This window comes from Rhinolophus ferrumequinum, chromosome 9 (assembly GCF_004115265.2).
Source record: "Rhinolophus ferrumequinum isolate MPI-CBG mRhiFer1 chromosome 9, mRhiFer1_v1.p, whole genome shotgun sequence".
Lineage (NCBI taxonomy): Eukaryota > Metazoa > Chordata > Mammalia > Chiroptera > Rhinolophidae > Rhinolophus > Rhinolophus ferrumequinum.
Window position 1 is genome coordinate 46,919,262 of NC_046292.1, and position 23,208 is coordinate 46,942,469.

At 40.8% G+C, this 23,208-nt stretch overlaps 1 protein-coding gene across 1 annotated transcript in view; it reads left to right on the forward strand.

The window, feature by feature from the left end:
* Positions 1-23,208, forward strand: part of ROR1 (receptor tyrosine kinase like orphan receptor 1) — a 371,075-nt gene that overhangs the window by 230,431 nt on the left and 117,436 nt on the right. The window lies entirely within an intron of this gene.

The window sequence follows — 23,208 nt, forward strand, 5'->3', positions numbered from 1 at the left end:
CCTTACAGAAGAAAGAAAAAAGGATTCCATGTTCCCTGAGAGATTTGAATTGAGACCACCAGGTAAAAGTTTCGAAGAAGCAGATTCCACCTCAATACAGTGAAAACCTTTTTAATTAGAAAACCAAAAGGGAAAGAAAACTAACACTCACTGATAACGAAGAGCTAAACATGGCAGCTCTACACACATTATTTCTACTCCTATGTAATCTTATAAAGTAGTTCCCCTCTTTTATAGATGAGAAAACCAAAAGGCCAAGGACCTAGTGTAATTTCATATAGTTAGTCTATCGCCTTTACCCATTCCTTCATGAAGTAACGATCTCCCTCTCCCTCAAGATATTGAAGCAGACTGCCTGACCATTTTTCAGGAAGGCTGGATCGTTATCATATGCGCAGAGGGTGTTGGTGTAGCTAGTATGTCAGTTTCTCTCCATCTCTAAAATCCTATGTCTCAGAAATTCTCAGTCTCTGATATCAGTTTAAAGTCTTATTAAGATTACTGCAAATAATCATGCCAACATTTTACGTGTTGTTGATCTCGTTAGTTCACGCTTACAAAGCTGTTTGGAGGACACAGCTTTGGAAATATCTATACTAATAAAATTGACTTGATCCTGTCAAATAGGGTCTACATTTTTCAAACAAGAGCTACTCTGGGAAAAAAAGTGAGAATACGCCTAAGTTGTCACCTGACTCTACAAGTCAGATGGATGAAGTCCTTAGCTTTGCTATTGTGATTACAATTCATGCTGAAGGTGGGTCCCTGTAGACTGAGCACCCCCGCCCACCCCGATCGGCCCCTGGGGCAGGCATCCAGTGTTCTGAAGCAGCTGCCATTTTTCTTGGGTGATTCATGTGTGAAAGTGTCTCCTCTCTAAGAATTTGGGTCATCTTGTTCTTCTTCACAGAGCCAGGCTCTTATCAGACCAGAAGCGTCTCCTCATGTAAAATGCATCCAAGTTGGAAAGTTTATCAATGATAATGATAGTTGTTCATTCCAAGTACATAACTCTTTTGGGCTATGGCATCTTATCTTTGTCTACATTGCTTTTTATACTCAGTGGGGACTTAGAATCCTGGAGTTGATGTACATTTTGGTTTAACTTAGAGATGATTTTAAAGTGATCATGTATCTCTATCTTCTCACTTCAGATGGTTTGTTTAACACAATATCTCTCTTTCCTGTTGTGAAGTCATAGCCTTGAGTTTGAGCAAAGCCTTTGCTCCTTGGTATGTGTGTGTTTCAAACATTCTGGCATGGGCTATAAAACCCCTTTCTACTCTGTTACCTCCAGTCAGAGGAGAGAGGAAACACCAGTGAACTGCCAGGAATATCTCTAACCAGTTCAATTTTTTTGTTGTTGTTTTTTTACTGTATATTTGCTCCTGCTTTGTTTTCCCAGGAAAAAATATCTTCTTCCAAAGTAAAAATAAAGTAAAAATATCTTCTTCCATTTTTACTTTATAAAATATGTTGTTCCTGAGTGGAGATGGGGAGAGGGAAAGAATGTTATTTTTTAGTATCTTGCAAGGTATGCCATCAAAACATATGAATATAAAGTTGACACTACTATGGGATCATTTAACCCAGTTGGCCTCAAGTTGAACACACATAGCTCGGAGAGAAGAAGGATTTACTCAATATTAAACAGTACTTTTGTGGTAGAGGTGGGACCAGACCCTGTTCCCTGGTCCTCATTGCGTCAGCCTTAAAATATCGCAGCTTCTAAGAAGTCTTCCAAAATTGCAGTAGAGAACAGACTGAGTAATCAGTCCCATCGGGCTTGGAGGATGCTGTCAGGGCAATGGGTCTTTATTCATTAATCATAGTCCTGTCACAAACCGTAAGGATCTGGAACCCACAATGTGAAATCCTTAATTAACCGCCATTGTTTTCTGCACTCGACTTTTAAAGACAAAGATAGAAAAGGAAAGAAAATAAATAAGGGATTTATTGGCAAAGCAATATCCTGGATGATTCCACTTATCCGAGGTAACTTGAAGTCAAACTGATAGAGATGGAAAGTACAATGGTAATTGCCAGGCACTGGGAGGAAGGGAGAATGGGGAGTTCTTACTTAATGGGAGCAAGTTTTAGTTTGGGAATATGAAAGAAGTTCTGCGGATTAATGGTGGTGATGGTTGCACATTGTGAATGTATTGAATGCCACTGAACTATATACACTTAAAAATTGTTAAAATGGTAAGTTTTGTGTGATGCGTATTTTACCACAATAAAAAAAAAAGCATCTTTTGTCCAATCTGGAATTTCTGTACGCCTGTGTGTATGCAGCCCTAGAAACAGGCTATGATGTCCTAAAGAACAGTAATAACAAATTTATACTACCTTTTGTTTGCCTTGCATTTTTTGTTTTAAAATCATTTCACTTGCATCATTGTGTTTGATAGTTACTAAAACTATCAAGAGAAAGGCATGACAGGTATCCTTCCTTATCCTTATTTTACAGATGAGTGAACTGCGGCCCAGTGTTACACAGCTGACTGATAAAAGAGTTGGTACTAGAACCCAGGGCTTCTAATTTGTGTTCTTGGAGCCATGCGAGATCCACTGTAAAAAGTTTTAAATTGATACTTAGCATATGATACTTACTAACTCTGCAAAGTAGGCTAATATACTTTAGAAGCATTTTCAACACCTTTGAACACTGATGTGGTTTCGTGGAGGTTTTTAACATGAAAATAAATTAATTTAGTCACCCAGTGTCTAAATTCTGATTAACAGAGGTTTGACTGCATAGTAATAATATTGACAAACACTTATGTAGGACCTTACTATATATCAGGTACTATTCTACGTGCCTTAATTATACTAGTTCATTTAACAAAGTGTTTTATTTATAATTAATAACAAAATTTATTGAGACTAACGTGTGCTAAACACCCTCCAAAGTGCTTTATATACTTTATCTCGTTTAATCCACGTAACAGTCTGAGTCAGCAGGTATTACTAGAGCTTGGACATGTTAAATAATTTCCCCGAAGACACTTGATAGGAAGTGACACAGCCAGGACTCAAAACCAGATCTGCCTCCCTCTTTACTACCACTCAAACAGATGGTGTAGTGTGCGTCTTTCTAATCACTGTCATCTCTCTATATTAATTATGTCATTCAGGTGGCTGACTCATTGTCCAAGTGTGGATGCTGATTGGCTCATCGTTTGTTTCTTGAGGGACTTCTAAGTTTCACCCTGAAATTCTGGCTGGAAATTTGATTCAGTTGCTGAAAGCGGAAGAAATATAGCTTTCATGTTCATGCACAATTTGCTTTTTCATTTTCTTTTATTATCCTGAGACTTGCTGTAAATCATGCTTTCCCATCAGTCCTGGGGGTTCTGATTATGTTCATGGGGTCCAGCTAAGAGCAAGGGCAGTAAATTACTGCCACTTTGTTTGAAAATTTTTGTAGCCACAGTACATTAGCTGCTTTTGTTTGCTTTTCCACTGGTGGTGTGCACATTTTTATTTCAGAATTGGTGTTTCTTCAGTGTCTCATTTGTGAATAATGCAAAATGGAATAATTGGAGAAAAAGTATGTAAGAGGGTGTCCTGTTGGCATCTCTAAGATTTTAAAGCATTTATAGCTAAAATGAGTTATCAAGTTTTTTCTCTCTCTCTATCTCTATCTCCTGTTCTTTCTCTCTTTCTCCATTTTCCTGTTCTCTGTGTTTTACTCCATTTTCCAAAAAACAATTGCAACGTAATGACCAATACAGTAACTAATATTGGGTAACTACCACGAAATGCTTTCTTTTAGGCTTCTCCAAGTATTTTTGTTTATTTGAAAGACTGATAGATCAGAGAGGCAGGGGACATGTTTTATTGTAAGTTTCTGTTCCAAATTTCCTGACATTTTCAGTGAAAGGAAGAAAGAAAGAAAGGAGAGAGAGAAAAGAAAACCTTTTAAAATGCAAAAATGGGGCTAATAAGAACCAGACCCTAAAGTGATTGTCAAAATGTCAAAAATAACTGCATTTCCTTTATTCAATAGCATTAATCTTGAGGTACTTACCTTTCTGTAGAATCTCCCGAATGGCTTCACTTGATTCTCTTGCTGGGCCATCCACAAATAAAGTGGCTTCTAAAGTGACACCCAAATCCTCAATAGCGTTCAGTAGTTGGTATGGGAGTTTAGTGGAGACATTTGTTTATGTTCTTCAAATCACGCCTGTTGATGAAGTGGTTAGAAAGGAGACTCTCTCGCACGCCCTGGCATCCAGAGTTTGAGGTCTCCTCAAGAGGCGGCATTGTCATAAGGGTCACAGGACCATCCTGAAGGTGCTAGACAACAATGATAATTGTGCAGGACGTGATGAGAGTGAAAATTAACTGTTTTCCTGAAATTTGTTAGTTGCTAGAGTGGCTCTGGGGAGGATTTTAGTGCCCATGAAAACAGAGCTTAAGTTAGAGAATTTTCATCTTTATCGGTAATCTATACGATGGTGATTTCATTTTCTTGGATTTTGTTATAGACACCTTCCAAGGAGGCTTTACAATAACCCCCTGTTGTCTGATAACTGCTCCCATGACCAATAATGATGGACCTTTAGCAGTCCTTCTGGGGAGAGTTGATTGGGCCGAGGGTGGACACCTGACCCAGATTGGGTCAATCAGAGTCTCTTTCCTGGGAATGTGGAATTCAGACTCAGAGAAAGCCTGTCAATATCTGTGAGTTGCTGGTAATGCCATGAGATTTACTTGGGGGCTATGGTGAATGTAGAGAACCCAAGCTGGTTTGCAAAGAGAGGAGATTTAAGCAGATACATAGAGAACCATAGATTGGAGGTGGAGGGAGAGTCCTGACTTGTTTCCCAGCAGCTTTCCCATCTTGGTTCCTGAATCCTGGCTGGACTCCTTGCCAGACAGACTTCCAAGAGAAACCCTTTCATCCTATGTTAAATTCCCCATTTACCTTATCCGCCTCTCCTCGCCTTCTTAAACCAGCTTAAGTTAGCTTCTGTTACATGCAATCAGAGTCTTAACAAAGACAAGTTGACTCTCTCCAGTACGTATTTCTTTGATTACAGAGATGGCCAAGTAAACAAACTAGATGAATGTTCATACTTCCTCTGCAAGGTTTGAGTTGGGAATAAACTTCAGACATCTCTTAGTTCTATCCTCTCATTAGACAGAAGAGAAAACTGAAGATTATAGATGGAAAATGATATAGCCACAGTCATACAGCCAGGACTTGTTCCCTGGCCTTTCTGTCCTCAGGCCAGCCAGTGCTCTTTCCAGGCTGGCTTCCTAGTGCCCTCGATCCATCCATCCATCCATCCATCCATCCATCCATCCATCCATCCATCTGAACAAGTTCCTGCTTTATGACAGGTTCTGGAATATATGCTTTCTGTTTTTAACAAACTGTGTGGTAGGGTCAAAGATCTTTATGCTTATTTTCACTTCATTCCATGGCATTCCCTATCGGAAGGCCACTTTTTCTAGCCCATCATCAAAGCAAGTTCATCCAGGAATTCCCCAGAGTATACTCTCATATATTTTCTGTGTCTCTCCGGTGGCACTGTTGTCTGCTATTGCAATAATCCATGTTTGCATCCTACCTCCTGTGGGAGCCCCTTGAAAGCAGGGACTGTATGTGAATCATTTTTTTTTTTATTTCCTAGCACGAATTTGTCACAAGATATGTCTTCCATAAATGTCTACTGTTCTAGAGAATTTATTTCACTCCCTAGCATCTCAAATGGGAACTGTGTATCGAGTGTCTCTTGCTTGGTAACAAACCACTCCAAACATAATGGCTTCAACCAATCAGTTATTATTATCTCTTCTAGTTCTGGGAGTTAGCTGGGCTCCACCACATGGTTCTTCCTCAGGGTCTCTGGTGTAGTTACTGTCAGATGGCGGCTGGGGATGTGGTCACCTTGAAGCATTTGTCATTCACATGTCTGGTGTCTGGGCTGAGTGGACTCAAACAGCTGGTGGCTGGAACAGCTGGGGCTCCAAGGGCATCTCTTTCTCTTTCTCTACGGACTCTCCACATGGTGGCCTCAGAGGAACTAGACTTCTTACGTGGTGGCTTAAGGCTACTAGAGGGACTGGCCCAAGAGAAACTAGCAGAAACTATGTAGCCTTTTCTAATCCAACCTCAGAAGTCACTCAGTGTCACTTCTACAACATTCTGTTCATCAAAACAGTCACAGTGGCCCTGCCAGGTGCAAAGAAAGGGGACACAGACTTCACATTTTCATGAGATGAGTGTCGATGAATTTTCAGGCATGTTTCTGCATCTCTGCTTCACATATGAGAGACATGAAAGGAAATGAATACCTCATCCCTGGCCTTCAAGGAGCTTGAGTTTGAGTTGGGAGCCACGGTGTTCAGACAACTGCTAGTTTCTAGCCCTAAAAACAGCTACATCATATCCGACTACTTTGCCACTCCTACCCACAATCACTCATTGTGTTTAGTAACCATGGACTTGTGGCCTAGTAGTTCATGTGGGCAAGCAGGTACGGTCAGGGTGTCATTTCACTCTCATATTTTTGTGTCCTGGGTCCTGCGTTAAACTCTAGAGCAGGGGTGTCCAAACTTTTTTCAACGTTTTTCACCAAGGGCCGTATGCGGTAAAATACACAAACAGCCGGGCCACTCACTCGAGGTGAAGTACGTATTGCCTCACCTGGTTTATTTAAGTAAACTAAACATATTTTTGGAATTTGCTGCGGGCCAATTAACAATGGATTGCGGGCCGCAGTTGGCCCGCGGGGCCACAGTTTGGACACCCCTGCTGTAGAGGAATAGACTCACCTTTGGGCCCTGCCAAGAAAGAGTGAGAGACATTTTTAGAAGTGTTACTTAAGGAAATAATAGAAAAAGGAAAAAAAAAAGGTTTAGACATAAAGGTGTACTTTGAAGCATTATTTTTTAAGAGTTAAGAAAGAGGAAGAGAATTTTCAGCTTTTCAGAAAATCCTTTCATGGTGATCGCTGATGGAAAACCATCATCAGAATTTGTGTCTCCTTTTCCCTGAGTTTCTGAGGTCATACCTAGTTGGGGAGAAAGAAGTAAGGATACAAAATCAGAACCCCAGCCAACCCTCCTCCCCATCACCGCTCCTCACTGGCTTCATCCTCCTTGCCCTGCTGGGTCAGCTCGCACTTCCTGAAGCCTGGCCCCAACACAGGTTTCCTGGCTCAGTAGTGTGTGAAAATTGCCTGTTTGCTGGCCAGATAAGGTGCCTCATTACTGTTTGAGGTCTTTCCTCAGTCTTGGCCCAACATATCTTTCCAGGCTTCTCACCTACTACTGGTTCATCCATAACCCAAATGGGGATGATTTATTCCATGCTGCTCTCACCACCATAGACACGCATGCCTTTGAGCCTTTGCTCAAGTCTTTCCTTTCCCCATGGAATGCTGTCTCCTTCACCTCCACCTCCTGAAGCAGACCCCCCCCACACACACACACTTTAAGCTGAGTACAAGAGGAGGCGCTGGGAGCTTCCCATAAACACATTCTCCAAAAGTGGTCTCTTTGAAACAAATTTTAGAGGTATTATGTTAACACGGTGGTTATGAAAACCATGATGAAAAGAAGCCTCAGGGCTCCTCGATGTGGTTGGATATGCGCGGTGCTGTTTTTCATTGTCCTGCCTCAAATGTCAATAATGTCCCCGCTGAGAATCACGGTGAATTGAGGAAGCTGTGGCAACTGTACTAGTGTGGTCAGCACGTATATGGGACGTGTCGGGAGGGCCATCAAGGTGGCATCTTGCATGTCCCCACTCTCCCCAGCAACTGAGAGGTTCCTGTCCTCTGCCCATCCTCCCTCTCTCCCTCCCTCCCTCCCAGGCTCACTCTCTCTGTTGTTAGAACCTGACTCTCAGCCTCTGCTCTCCATCAAGGCCCAGCTCAAGCATGACTTCCCTCCTCTCTCAAGCCTTCCCTGATTTCTACAGCTGGACATGCTCAACCCCTCCTGAGCTTTTTTTTTGTCTCTTGTATCTTCCCTTGTTCTGATTATTTTATCAGTTTCCTTCTCATCAGTATTCTGTAAGGTCCAGGAGACATGGGACAGGTACCTTCATGGTCCTTGCACAGGTGTTTAATAAGTATTATCTTTTCTTCTGTTTCCCACTCCTCTGTACTCCTTCCCTCCCCCAAATGCTTGCACATTCCAGCAAGAGGACAGGAAGTCTGGGGTTTCTCTCCCCCTCCACTCTGCTGGGTCTTGCCTACTCTGCCTGATAAAAGGCAGAGAGGATCGCATGGCCCCTCTGCCACCCTGCATAGTAACCCTGGCCTGCCCATTTTGATCTCTCTCCAAAACTCCTTCAGCACTCAACATCTTGACCACACACTTAGCTTTTACTCTCACTCTGACTTGTACTTTCAAATTAGATTCCTGGAATATCTCTTCTTTTCTTCACGATCTTAAGGGGCTCCTGAAGGATAGAGACCATATCTCTTCCACCTTTTCAAAAATCCCACAGATTGCTAAGTTTCACCTCCTTTGAAAGTCCTTCTCTCACACCCCAGGCCCAGGAAGTGGGTTGTGTTTACCTCTTCTGGGGTCCTCTGTCACCCTAAGTACACTCAGCTCACACTCTATCATGACTGTTTCTTTACAGGTTTGATTTCATAGCCAGGATGAGAGATCTTTGAGTACAGGCATTTAAATCCATTTGTTCATTTATTCCTTAAACTTTTTATGCATCTATTGGCAGCAAATCTGTGCTAGGTTTAAGGTGCTACAACAATGCAAAAGGCATGGTCAGATCCCCAGTGTTCACAGTCTCATGTGTTTCTTGCCTCTTGCTACTTAAGAAAATAATATCCACTTCAGTTTTCATTTCCAGATTGCTTAGGACTTGTCTGTTTTCTTGAAAAAGCAGTAGAGCAGAAAATCCCTAATTTTTGAGGAATTTGGTTCAAAATTTGAGAGCAAAACCACCCATGCATAACAGAGAACATTCAAGTGTCAGGGACTTCTCCAGTGCACTGCCTGCCCTGCTAACAGGAGGTCTGAGGTGTGGCCAAGTCAGCAGATTCTTTCAAATTTTGAAATACAAATCTTGCACAATGAATGGAGACAAGAGGAAAGAATGGTTTGTGTGCTGTTTCTTGTTCCCTGAAGTTTATCTTCTGGGAAAACTTGAAACTGGAATGTCGGTCTCAGTGGAATTGAGCTGGAATGCTGACTGGCGCACAAAGGGATTCGGGTCCGGTTCAATCAAGAGGTGACTTTAGAAAACTGTGATGGTGTAACTGTGTGGTTGCTATAGAAAATTCCTTGGCCAGAATGGCGAACTTTTATTTTGAAAGCCACTGGGCTCCACTTAGCGCCATCAAACACTTGAGAATTTGTTATGTCTTAGAGAAGCTGCTGCCTCATCGGTCAGGTTGGGGTGGTGAAAATACACAGTGACTTCATCTTTGAAGGCCCTGAATGTGGCTGGATTCTTCCTCTCACAGGGCTTCCTAGCCGGGCTAAAAGCATAACTATTGCCTTGGCATGAGGCAGAAGCGTCCACAGGCTTCCATGGCGAGTATCACGCATCATGCTGACGCTGAGGCGTCTCTTATCCACAGTATTGAAATCACAGAGATGACTGATGATGTGTTCTGTTTGCGTTGGCCTGCAGCCCAAATCAGAAATGTATCTCAGGGTTGGCCTTCTAGATACTATCTCCAGTCATTTAAAAGTTCATTATGCAAACCCACTCATCCTGTCCTGCTGTAGTTAAGGTCCGTCAGCATTTTACAAAGGTTTATAACTTAACCCTAAAGGGGAGAATGCAGTTTTCAGGTTGCAGTGTGGCACGCAGGACCTAAGCCCGAGAGCCGAAAGCCTTGCTTTTTGTTGTTTTTAAGTTAGAATCTTACTAAGTTATAGTGAAGCAAAGTAACAGATGGTGCTTTCTCTGTTATCATTTGGTTTTCTAGGGCTAGGAAAAGCTGCTGGTCACTCCTTGGAATGTAGATGTACCCTATACCTGAAAAATTCTTAGGCCCATTAATTATCATCCTAGTATTCATCTGAAGATAGAGGTTTAGTTTAAAAAAAATTTTTTTTTAAAGTTAGGATGGATGAAGATCAAAAGACTCAGAAACAAGATTGGAAAGATTTCTCTAAGATGCAGGGACCAATATTCAAGCCAGAAACATTGTGTCCTTGTGAATTTCATTTGCAAGAATTTGATTATATCAAAATCAAGTCATTGTTCGGATGGGTGTGTTTCTGCTCATGATTCCTAGGTACAGTAATCCCCCTTATCCCTGGGGGATACATTCGAATATGTAGATGCCTTAAACCACAGATAGTACTGAACCCTGTATCTACTATGTTTTTTCCTGTACCTACATACCTTGTCGCTGAAAAGGAAGCACTTACGGCTTCTCTGTGGCATATCCGAATTGCCAGCATCACTATTCTTGTGCTTAGGGGACACTGTTAAGTAAAATAAAGGTGACTTGGGCAAAAGCACTGCGATACTGTGACAGTCAGTCTGTAAGCGAGAGGGCTACTAAGTAACTAACAGGCTGATACCATGTACAGGGTGGATACGGTGGACAAAGGGATGAGTCACGTCCTGGGTGGGACAGAGCGGGATGGCATGGGATTTCATCATGCTACTCAGATGGTGCACAATTTAAAATGTTTGAATTGTTTATTTCTGGAATTTTTCCATTTTATATTTTCAGACCACAGTTGACCATGAGTAACTGAAACCGGGGAAAGCAAAACCATGGATGGGGGCAACTGCTGTATTTTTAATAAATATTGGTAAATTTAAATGAAACATGCACACACGATAAACATGAAGTAACAAAATGATACCCCCAAGTAATAAAAATGGTTGGAAAAGTGTTAAATTGGGTAGTCAAATAAACCACAAAAGTCCCCAAAGGTTTATAACTAGATAAAAAGTCTCCAGAGTAACCTTTTTGGCCGTTGCCAGGGATCCCAGTAAATAACCTGCTCCTGGAGTAAAAGTAAGGGCTAGGAAAGGTCATAGCATCTTTTCATGAGAAGGAGATGTCATCAGGATAGATTCAGGTGAGTTGATAGGGGAAGGTATTCTTAATGACAGTAGGGTATAAAGTGGAAGGTTGACAGGGGACAAGTGGAGAGTGGGGGCAGGAGAAGGGTGTTGGCTAGAACTGGGTTCCAATCCCAGCCATGACGAGCCTAGCTATGCTCAAGCGTTTATAAATCTGGGTAACTTCTTTAAGATGGGGTCAGAAAAATCTCCATACATCACAGGGTCCCAGAAAGGATAAAATGCAGTAACATATGCAAAGTGACTGATAAAAATCAGTGTTCAACCCCTGTGTGTTCCCTTTTCCTACCTTTGTGAATTGTAGCTGGGTCTCAAAGCAATCTGCGTGGTGGAAGCCAGCCACTCATTCTGTGTCGATCTTAACTGCTTAAGAGGAAGAAGTAGTTTCCTTGAGCTTTTAAGAGTCCATTTACATACAATTGGCCTTACTTGTAAAAATGATCTATTCGTTATAACAAGGCTCTAACTTGCAAAGTTTTCTTAAACTCCTTGGAGTTGCTTTGTGTACTTCCTGTGCTTCCTAAGTAAGGAAAGGCCTATAAAGGCAGCTGTCTGTCCCCGTTAGTCCAGATTTATAGACGGTTTTTGCTCCAACTGCACATTTGCAGAACCATTTCTGATGTATGTGCGTTTCCTCCCCAAAAAGGAGTCACATCATTGACTATTGTCTTTGGTCCTGTAGACACTCTTTAAACCTTCTCTTGCTACTCAGCGATCATCAGCCTGAGCTCAGCTTGATGTATTAGTACTTGATTCTCAAGAAAATTTGAGTGTTGGGCTAGGACCCAACCCAGCGCATCACCTCTTTTCTTTTGACGTTTAACCATCATGCCCCTGGTTTACAGCTGCTTTATTCAGCCAGGAAATGTTTATCTTCATCGATCCTTCTCTGCACCTGACGGGGGACACAGGTCTGAATGCTGGGAGTTCAAGGCGAAATTTGGGAGATATGGTTTCACTGTTTACCAGCCATGTGACCTTAGGGACCATGCTTAATGTCTCCGCCTGGTTTCTTCTTCTGTACCATGGGGATTGTAGTGGAGAATCCTCCTAGAGATTTTTGAGCAATAAAAGCTAGGCTCAACAGGAAGCCAGGCAAGAATCAGTGGTCAGGAAATGTTAACTATAATGACTGTAGCCCAGTATTCTCCTGTTGTCTACGCAGGAGAATTATTTGAGGAGCGTCTGAAAAAAAAAGATGCTTATACCTGGACTCCACCCAGGACTGATTAAATTAGAATCTCTAGGGTTAAGACCCAGGTATCAGTGTTTTGTTTTGTCTTGTTTTTTATTCCCCACGTGATAGTGATGTTTAGAATCTCTGGCTGTAACTAATTATAGCTCCCTGGAGTGAATGCTTTTGATGTTCCAGAGACGGATTGTTTTATTTAACCTCCACACAACACTACTGAGTACTTCCAGTTATTAGTCCCATTTTGCAGTTGAAGAAACTGAGTCTTAGAGATGTTAAGTAATAAGTGAGAGATAATGTTTAGAGAGGAAGCCAAGCAGTCCAACTCCAGAGCCATACCCTTAATGACCATGCTGCAGTCCGTTATCATGAATAGTGCCTCCAGTGGGAACTAAGGTCCAGCAAGTGGGGGTCATCCAGTGGTCTCAGGCTCTCTCCGAACTTTCAGCTTACTGATCTGCTCCCCGTGTGTTCGGGACTTCCCAGCAGCCCCACGTCAGATAACAAACTGTGGTTATTCAGAAGTCCCCTGCTATTTCCACTGATTTTTATTAAATGCAGCTTGTGGCTCAGACTCAAGAATGCGCAAGCCGATTTAGATTACGTTTTGCATTGAGTTTATTAAGATAAAAAATATTTCCCGAGATAGTGAGTCAGAAGTATTTATGGTGAAGTGTGCTGAAAGTGAATGCAGGTTGATAGCGTGAACAGAATGTTCTCTCAGAGTCAAATGTGATGACCTAACTGTGTTTGGCAGTCTTCCTTTATGTTTAGCTAAGCATTTTATTTCATGTCGGGAACCTCCTCCCTCTTCTGAAAGAGATCGGTCCTGTAGGAGACTAGGATTTTGGCTTGTGCCTCTGGATACCAAGACCCAGGACCTGAGCCTAATTGTGACTGGCTCCCTGGTGGACTGGCTGGGTTGCCATGGCAAAGGACTGTTAAACTCTTTATATCTCAGTTTCTCTCACCTGTCAAAATGGGAATATAACTCTTGGCCCCGCCTCCTTCCCTGAGGAGAGTGGGAGGGAGCTTTGAAAATTAAGTAATAAATGTTGGGAGGGATTTGTGGATGTGACGTCTTGTCAAACGGGTAAATAATAAATGAGGTGTCACCAAAGCTCATTTGCCCAAAATACACTGGAGCCTTCCATTTACTTAATCAACCAGCATTTATTAAATACCTACGAAGTTCACAGTAACACATGGAGTACGGAGGGAAATGCAAAAAGGAAAAAAAGAGGAAATAAAGTCTCAATTCCCAGAGAGCTCATAAACTAACTTCTTTTTTCTCGCAGTTCACTTTTTAGGTTGATTAAGCGTCAGTATGAACACTGCCTGTGCTGTATTTATAAAGCTCATTCTCTGTGATGACCTCCAGTTACGTCATGTGTAACCAGTAGTGATTTCATTGTTCTCAGTACCAGCGGGTATTTATTGTCACGTGCTGGATGGACTCATAAAAAGGGCAAGAATATTCTGTAGTCCTGGTTATGGGACAAGGAAAGAATCCAGTGTGCGTTTATTGCGAAATGATGCATTGGCTAATAATATGGTCTTTTGTGTCCAAGGGTCTGGGTCTGGGTCCTGGCTCCACAACTTTCTAGCTGCATGACTTTGGGCAATTATTTAAGCTTTCTGTGTCTCATTTTCTTATCTCTAAAATGAGGGTAGTAAGAATGTCTAACTCATAGGATTGTTTTCCAGATTAAACAAATTTAATGTGCAATGTGCTTATAATGGTGCCTGGCACCTTATAAATGTTCAAAAAAACAAAAAATGTTAGCTGTGATCATCATCCTTTTCTATAGGTAGTGGAGAAAATGGTGGCACTAAAAGAAGACTGGCATTTCGTTTTCCTACATTGTAAAAAAATATCAAATTCTTTTTTACTCAAAGTCCTAATCTTTTGCCCCGATCTACCATAATCACGTCGGATTGCCCCCAAATCCCAAGCTGCTTATTCAGAACTGGAAAACAGTGCACACAAGCCTCTCTCTAACTTATGGTCCTCAAGGCCCGGACTCACCTATTTCTGAGAGCCTCACACTAGTCCGGGACCCAGAGGGGCGGTGAAGGTGTTTTGTTTTTGTTTTGTGGGAGGCAGCAAAACTTATGCTCAGAAACAGTTGTCTTTGCCAACAATTTATTTAGCGCAGGTTTGCTGTGGGAATTATAATCATTTTACAAGCCAATAGCATACAGGATAATGTCTCTAAGTAAAGTAGAGAAATAACAGTCCAAACGAATGACATTAATCACACTATTTGTTCCAGGCCAGTGAAGGTGAATGAATAAAGTCCAAATTTAATAGGAGGTGTACCTTTTTGTACGAGGAGGCACTGGGGAGAGTACAGGACCAACCAAAGAGCTGATTTCTGGCTACCAGTTCAAAAGTAAAAGTTCCCTGTTGCTACAGCACGTTGCTAGGGAACAAAGACACCCAGGTCGGTAGGCTGGCTTATCTCTTTCACCCAGCCTCTGCAAGGTTTATCAACACTGTCTGCGTAGAGTGCCTTGCCAAGACAGGAGGGAATGCCCCAAGGGTCTTCAGAGAGTTTTTAGGTTTCACCGAAACCAAAACTCTTGAGTAGGCCTCACAAACTCTCAGTATTTATGGTCTAAATGTCCCCTTGCCACAGTTGCTTCTCCACATGTTCTTATCAATAAGCCCCCAGTGGGCCCTTTTAAGCTGGGCTGCTGACTGCTTATCAAGGACAACAGATGTAGAATGATGACATCCTGGCACCACTTACTTCATTCTTATATCAAAGCAATGTGGAATGATGACATACTGATACAACTTGCTTCATAGTTATATCAAAGCAACTCTTTTCTTTGTCATAAACAAGTGGACTAAAACAATTTCACTTAAGTCATAAACAAGTAGGTTTGAAATTATATTAAACCTATTACACAACAGAAGGGCAGCTGTGGAGTGTGATGGAAAGAGCACCGAGCTGGGAGTCCAAATCCTAGCTTTGTCTTTTGTTAGCTGGGACAGGTCTGGAATAGGTCTTTAAGTCCTCTGAACCACAGTTTACACATCTGGATTGTGCAAAAAGCAATGATAGGTAAAACTGCGGGGCCTTAGCACGAATCGAGACGGTGGTAACAAGCTAACAGTCTGTGCTAGAAGTCGTATTCTCCACCACCGTGCGCTTACAGTTTTTTGATGTTTTTTTAAAGCCAAATTGCACTTTAGAATGTCTTTGATGAAATAGTAAAAATGATTATCTTGATTAAATCTTGACCCTGGAGTACATGTTTTTAATATTCCCTATGGTGAAATGGGAAGTATACATAAGCACTCCCACTGACTGCTCAAGTACTACGATTGTCACAAAGAAAAGCATTTGGATTGAAAGCTGAACTAGCCACTTTTTTACATGAAAGAATGAGAGTCAAACTATGGTTAGGTATTCTTGAATATTCCTGAAAATGAACAAAACAAGCCTGTCATGTCAAGTAAACATGAGATGGTATTGCCAATAATAAAATTTGAGCTTCCAAGCAAAAATTAAAATTTTGGAAAACTTTTAGTCACCACCATGACCTTGACAGCTTCCCAATCTTTATTGATGAACTTGGTGGTGGTATTAATGGCTATGATTTTTCTACACTATATTATTAAATGTGTCCACATTGGAAGATCTACATAACTCATTGAGCCAATGTTTTTTATAAATGGGCAATGCATGGTGTTACAAAATCAGACTTGGGTAAAAGATTTTTAAAGTGCAGATAAACCAATTAATTTTAATGTAACAGATTATGAAAAGTTTTTTTGATATGGTTTCAGATTCCATATTGCAACTACTGGGTTTCCCCGAAAATAAGACCTAACCAGACAATCAGCTCTAACACGTCTTTTGGAGCAAAAATTAATATAAGACCAGGTATTATATTATGTTATACCCAGTATAATATGATTCGATATTATAAAGACCTGGTCTTATATTATAGTAAAATAAGACCAGATCTTATATTAATTTTTGCTCCAAAAGACGTCAGAGCCGATTGTCTGGCTAGGTCTTATTTTGGGGGAAACATGGTAATGTTTAACAAACTACCATTTGTCAAGTTTTGGTGTAGTATCAGAGTATCCTAAATTATCTAAAAAGGCTGTTAAAATGCCCCTCTCTTTTCCAACCATGTAAAGCCAGGTTTTTTTTGTTTTGTTTTGGTTTTTTTCATACACTTTAACCAAAATGACTTTATCTCAACAGATTGAATGCAGAAAGAAAAGAATCCAGCTGTGTGCTCCTAAGTCAAATAATAGATTTACAACAATATAAAGCATTGCCACTTTTCTCATTATTTGTGTATGTGTAAAATAGTTGTTTTTCATTAACATATATGTTAACAAGTAATGAGATTATTTTTAATTTTTCAATATATTAGTAAACAAATATTTTTAAATTTTTCTTTGGGGTACCTAATATTTTAGAATGTATAGGGTTCCTGAAACTAAAAAGTTTGAATACATTCGTTCTAGACCACGGACTCTGGAGTCAAAATAATTTTCTGAAATATTTTTTAGAGCAGTTTTAGGTTCACAGCCAAAATTGAGAGGAAGATACAGAGATTTCCCATACACCCCTTATTCCCACACACGCATAGCCTCCTCCATTATCAACATACCTCACCAGGGTGGTACATCTGTTAAAATAGATGAACCTACATTGACTCATCATAATCACCCAGAGTCCATATCTTAGTGTTGTACATTCTGTGGGTTTAGACAAATATAAAATGATACGTGTCCAGCATTAGAGTATCATACAGAGTATTTTCACTGCCCTAAAAATACTCTCTGCTCTGCCTGGCAACCACTGATCTTTTTACTATCTCCATAGTTTTGCCTTTTTTTTCCCCAGAGTGTCACATAGTTGTAGTCTTTTCAGATTGGCTTCACTTAGTAATATGCATTTAAGATTCCTTCATGTCTTTTCATGGCTTGATAGCTTATCTCTTGTTAGTGCTGAATAATATTCTATTGTCTGGATGTACCATCATTTGCCCTTTCATCTATTGAAGGAGATCTTGGTTGCTTCCAGATTTGGCAGTTAAATGAATAAAGCTACAGACATCTGTGTGCAGGGTTTTGTGTGAAAATAGTTTTCAGCTCCTTTGGGTAAATACCAAGAAATGAGAGTGTTGCATCAAATGGCAAGAGTATGTTTAGTTTTGGAAGAAACTGCCAAACTGTCTTCCAAAGTGACTGTGCCATTTTGCATTCTCACCAGCAATGAGTGAGAGTTCCTGTTGCTCCATGTCTTTTGTCAGCATTTGGTGTTGTCAGTGTTCTGGGTTTTGGCCATTCTAATAGGTGTGTAGTGAAATCTCATTGTTGTAATTTGCATTTCCCAGATGACATACAGGCATGATGTGGAGTATCTTCTCATATGCTTATTTGCCATTTTTATATCTTCTTTAATGAGGTGTCTGTTAAGGTCTTGGCCTGTCTTTTTAATCAGGTTGTTTGTTTGCTTATTGTTGAGTTTTAAGTTCTTTGTATATCTTGGATAACACTCCTTTATCAGATATGTCTTTTGCAAATGTTTTCTCCCAGTCTGTGGCTTGTCTTATCAAACTTGACATTGCTTTTTGCAAAGCAGAAGTTTTTAATTTTAATGAAGTCCAACTTATCAATTATTTCTTTCATGGATCATGTCTTTAGTGCGGTATCTAAAAAGTCACCACCATACTCAAGGTCAGCTAGGTTTTCTCCTACATTCCAGGAGTTTTATAATTTTGCATTTTACATTTAGGTCTGTGATCCATTTGAAGTTTATTTTTGTGAAGGGTGTTTGTTTGTTTTGCATGTGGATGTCCATTTTTTTCAGGACCATTTGTTAAAGAGATTGCCTGTTTTTATTGCCGTTGCTCTTTTGTCAAAATTCAGTTGACTATATTTACCTTTGGACTCTGTTCTGTTTCTGGGCTCTGTTTATCTTTTTTTTGTTTTTTAACCAATACTACTGTGTCTGTAGTTTTATAACAAGTCTTGAAGTTGAGTAGTGTCGGTTCTCCAACGTTGTTCTTCTTCAATATTATGTTGGCTATTCTGGGTACCTCGTCTCTCCATATAAACTTTAGAATCAGTTTGTCAGTATTCACAAAATAACTTGCTAGGATTTAGATTGGAATTGCATTGAATCAATAATTTGTTGTTTCGCTTCTGCTTCCTTCCATGTGCTCTTGGACAGTTTTCTTACCCTCTCTGTGCCTCATGTGTCTGATGTGTAAATGAGAATAATAATAATAGTTTGTAACACCTGCCATAGTGATAAATACCCTTAAGGTGTCAGTTATTATCATCATCATTGTGTCATCCTCATCATCACCATCATCATCATCACTGGTACCACCACTGGGAGACATAGGTCATTCAGGGACACAGAGCTGTAGGTGGAGTCCACAGAATTGGAACTTTTTCTCCCAAAAGTCAGATTATACCCCACCTTCCACTCACCAGTCTGCCATCTCAATATTTGTGGTGTAGGGAAGAAGCATGAGACAGCTTGCACAGCTCAGGTACACGTTGCCAGACGTATAGAATCAAGCTACTGAAAAAATATGCATAGCCAGACTTAAATGTAGAGGCCAAATGGGTCGTCTGGTATGCAAGCTCTGTACCTGCGGTCAACCGAGCAGTGCTTCTGTGACTGCCTGTATGGAAACATAAACTGTTCCAGGAGGAGCATTCCCCAGAGGCCCGTGTAATAGATCATGAACCCAAAGCCTAGAGAGGTGAGGTGACTGCCTGACACATGCAGGTAGGCAGTGACAGAACTGGTATCAATTCCAGTTTACAGATTTCCTGTACACAGGGCTTCTTCCCTGGGATGCCTGGGTCTCCTTGAAAGGAATGACTAGTTCAGAACCTGCAGTGGCCACACCACGCTTTGGGTGTAGAGAAGAGAGTGGATACCCTAGTGTGGCCCATGAGGCTGCTATAGAAGGATCCAGCTGATTCTGGGAAGAGAATGGATCATGGCCAGAGGCTTGTTAACAAGACTGATAGCAGTGATACAGATAAACATTTTTATTTTATTTTATTCCCGTCACAAAATGCTTTCCTGTTGTTTATGCCAAATGTTGTTCTGATGCTTCCAGTCTTTGCCACGCTGAGGTCCAGAGCATTTGCTTGTTCTAACTCCTAAGTGAGAAGCTACAGATGGCAAAGAAATTTAAACATTATTCTTTATCAGTAAAAAGTTGAAACCAAATTCCTTGTTTCTGTGGCAAGATTCCTTTGTTCAGTAAATGCTAAGTTTTGTTTACATTTCCTTTGTTCTCTCTGGGAACATACTGTTTGGACCAGCTACTACACTAATTTCAAGATGCCCTGTAACCCTCAGTGTTGTTAGGTGGCGAGTACTTAGAGCTTCCTGGACAAATTAACCATTCTCGCCTGCAGTGTTAGTTATAGGATCTTGGACAAATAGCTTTATCCCTTAGGTCTCCTGAACTGTAAAGTCAGGGCTGGACTTGGCCAGGTAACCAATCAATTGAATGGAAAATCATACCCTACTTTAAGGAATAATATGTTTGGAAGAAAAATAAAGGAAAAAAGTAGTTCATACAATAATAGAAACTTTCACATGAAGGTTGCTCTGGGCCAGACCCTAATCAAAGCATTTTCCATGTATTAATTCATTTAATCTTCATAATAGCCCTATGAGGAAGGTACAGTTATAATGTGAATTTCATAGATAGCAAACCAGAGACACAGAGGGATTAATTCACTTGCCCGAGATCACATAGCTGATAAGTAGAACCAGGACATGAATTCAGGCATTCTGACTCCAGAGTCTTTGAGGGTTGATTTTATACAATGGATCAACCCATACTAATTTGTTTTCAACAAATTTGAGTGTACCTTCAAAGTATAGTTGAAATACTACCTACTCTGGCTTTTGGCTAATTTATGTTCCTAGAACAAAAAAAAACTTGAACCACTGTGTGCCTGTGGTAGGTTTGGAGGTAAGAGAAATAAAGTTCCGGCTCACCCTTTTATACTATATGTTATGTGAGCTTGGCCGCAAAGCTTGCTGGGACTTCATCAGCAGCCACCTGTGGGGAAGGTGGGATTAGGGAACCAAAGATAAAAAGTAGAAGTTACTTTTGTTTTTGACTAAAACTCAGCAGGCCATGTTGACCCCTGAGGCATGCACCCAGCTGTTGTCACCTTGGCCTCTGAGGAGTGTGCCTTGAGGTAGGTGGCTTTGATATTTAAATTAGGTAGAAATCTGAGAGGAGGGAAGCCCGGCTGTGCAAGTACCTAGATGATGGCACCTCTTGGCACTATGGAGACCCCCTCAAACTCAAAGCTGGACCCACCCTAGTAAAAGGGCAGGAAACAGGATGTAGCTTCAAGGAGGACCTGCCAGGGTTTCGGCAAGGGACCAGGGATCTCAGTATATCAGGTCAGGTGAGTTACCTGACCTCTGAGGGAAACTGGAACACCAGCCAGAATGCATGGGTAAAGCTTAGACCCAGTAACCAGACGATCCTGGCTGGAGTTAGGGGAAGATCACAGCCCTGTGGGTATGTGTGTGTGTCCCCAGCTTGTTCCTGTTTAGGGACAAATTCAAATTCTGTTCTCATCCCTCAGTGGGGCTCGAGCTGCCAAAGCAGTCTAATGGAGTGGGAAGAGCTAGGTTTTGGAGCCAGAGAGTTCTGAATTGGACCTCAGCTCAGCCATGTGGCCTTCCTTGGGCAAGTCACTTACCCTCTCCAATCCTGGGTTAGTCTCTTGTAAAACAGTGATAAAAATTTCTCCCTTGAGACACTATTCCACAAGTAAATACTAAGGTAAAGCCCCTGGAGTTTCGTAGGATTCTAAATAGTCTACCTGTTCTTCTGCCATATTGGCCAGCTGGCTCAGCTAGACTTTAAGTGCTTGGCTAAGCCTGAGGATCCAAGGCCGTTGGTGCTGGAAGCTTCCATCATAATATGCAGCTTACTGTGAGATCCTGGGGCAAGTCAGCTGATCTGAGACATGATTTCCTCCTCCCTCTGCAACTGGGGCTCATGATAATTAATGTACCTTTGCTAAGTCACCAGCCATTAGGGGATAACTGAATAACCTGAAAAGCATTATGCAGAAAGTGTTATTACTATAAAAATAATAGCCATAACGTTGATTAACATTTTTGAGTGCTTACTTTTTGCCAAACACTAGTCTAAGTGTTTCCCATGAGTCACCCAATTTAATTGTAATTCTCTAACAGTTTTGCCAGGTAGAATCTTATTTATTATTCCTATGTTTCAGTTGGTTAAACCGAGGTACCCAGAGATTAAGTAACTAGCCCAAGGTCACACAGATAGGTGGGGGCAGACCCAGGATTCAAACCCACTCAGTCAAATTCCAGAATCTGCCCATTAGAGTATTAACCACTATGCTTATATTGGCACCACTATGTAATGGCTGTTTCTACATTTCTTTTCTACAGAGGGTGCATAGTGAGCCGTTCTCTAGGTATTAGATGGGGCGGTAAAGCCACGAAAACAGCTCCATAAAGCCACCTGTCAATTAGTTTTTATTTTCTGGGTATACCTTAAACCTCTTAGGAACACATGTGCTTATATCTGTGAGCAAACATATTCACAGATTCAATCTATATATTTATATAGATTATAAAAACATGTCCAAAGGTAGAGATCACAATATAAATGAAAAGAAGCAAGGCCTTAGCAAAATCATTTATAAGCTCATGATTCTGTTGTGAAGAATAATTATTCATTGGCTTAAATGAGATGAAAAGTGTCATTATGGTAACACGTGAGTGACGGTCAGGCTTAATCTGTTTTCTGCCACACACACAATAAATGCATTCACACTTGTCACACACTCCTATAAAGCTGCCCAGGCTTTGACAACATCTCTTTCCCCTTTTGTGTGTGTGTGTGTGTGTATGTGTGTGTGTGTGTGTGTGTGTGTGTGTGTAAGTAAGTGTAACATTAAAGCAAATAATCACTTATCTGGGGCATTTATGAAAGCATTTTACAGGCGTTTAGGTGGTTAAATTAGCTCATTAGGTATCTCAAAATAAGGTTATTTTTTCAACAAACTTACTAGGTTCTGTCTGTGCTGTCCAATGCAGTAGCTACTAGCCATATGTGGCTACTGAAATTTGAAAATTCAGTTCTTTAGCCACTCTAGCCACATTTCATGTGCTCAATAGCTCAACCTGTGGCTGGTAGCGAGAATTAGACAATGCAAATTATAGAACATTTCCATCATTACAGGAAGTTCGATTGGACAATGCTGCTAGACAGTAGGACACACTGAAGATGCAGTGATAAGCAGAACATTCTAGATGCCGGCCTTTACTGCCTTATTATAGTCCTGCAGAGAAGATAGCTGCTTAACAAGCCATCCCAGGTTGGGGGTCAGGGAAGGACAGAGGGCAATGGGAGGGTATGACGGGGAGGATCTACCCAAGGATGGGTTGTCAGGAAAATGCAGTCAAAGAAAACTCCATATATATGAACAACAGACCAATTTTTAAAGAAATACTGAACTTAATTTTTTTAAAAATATATTCTTTTCTCAGCAACTGGATTCCACATTTACTATCAGTATGATGTATAAAATGTTATATTATTGAAGAATAAGCTTAACTAAAATTTATTTCATTATTAAAATGTTTAATGTAATACATTTCAAAAGAAGCCAAATGCAAAAGGTACACACAGTACGATTCCAGTTATGTAAAATTCTGGACCAGGCAAAATTAGTCTTTGATAATAGAAATCAGAGCTATAGTTGGCTAAAATGGGGGGGACGGGGAGAGTGAGTGGAAGCAGGGATTGACTACAAAGGATCTTGGGGGGATTTTCTGGAATGTTGATGATTTTCCATATGGGTATATACATTTATCCATACTCATGGAACTGTGTAATTAAGATTGGTACATTTCCTAGAATGCAAATTATATCTCAATTAAAAATTCAATGT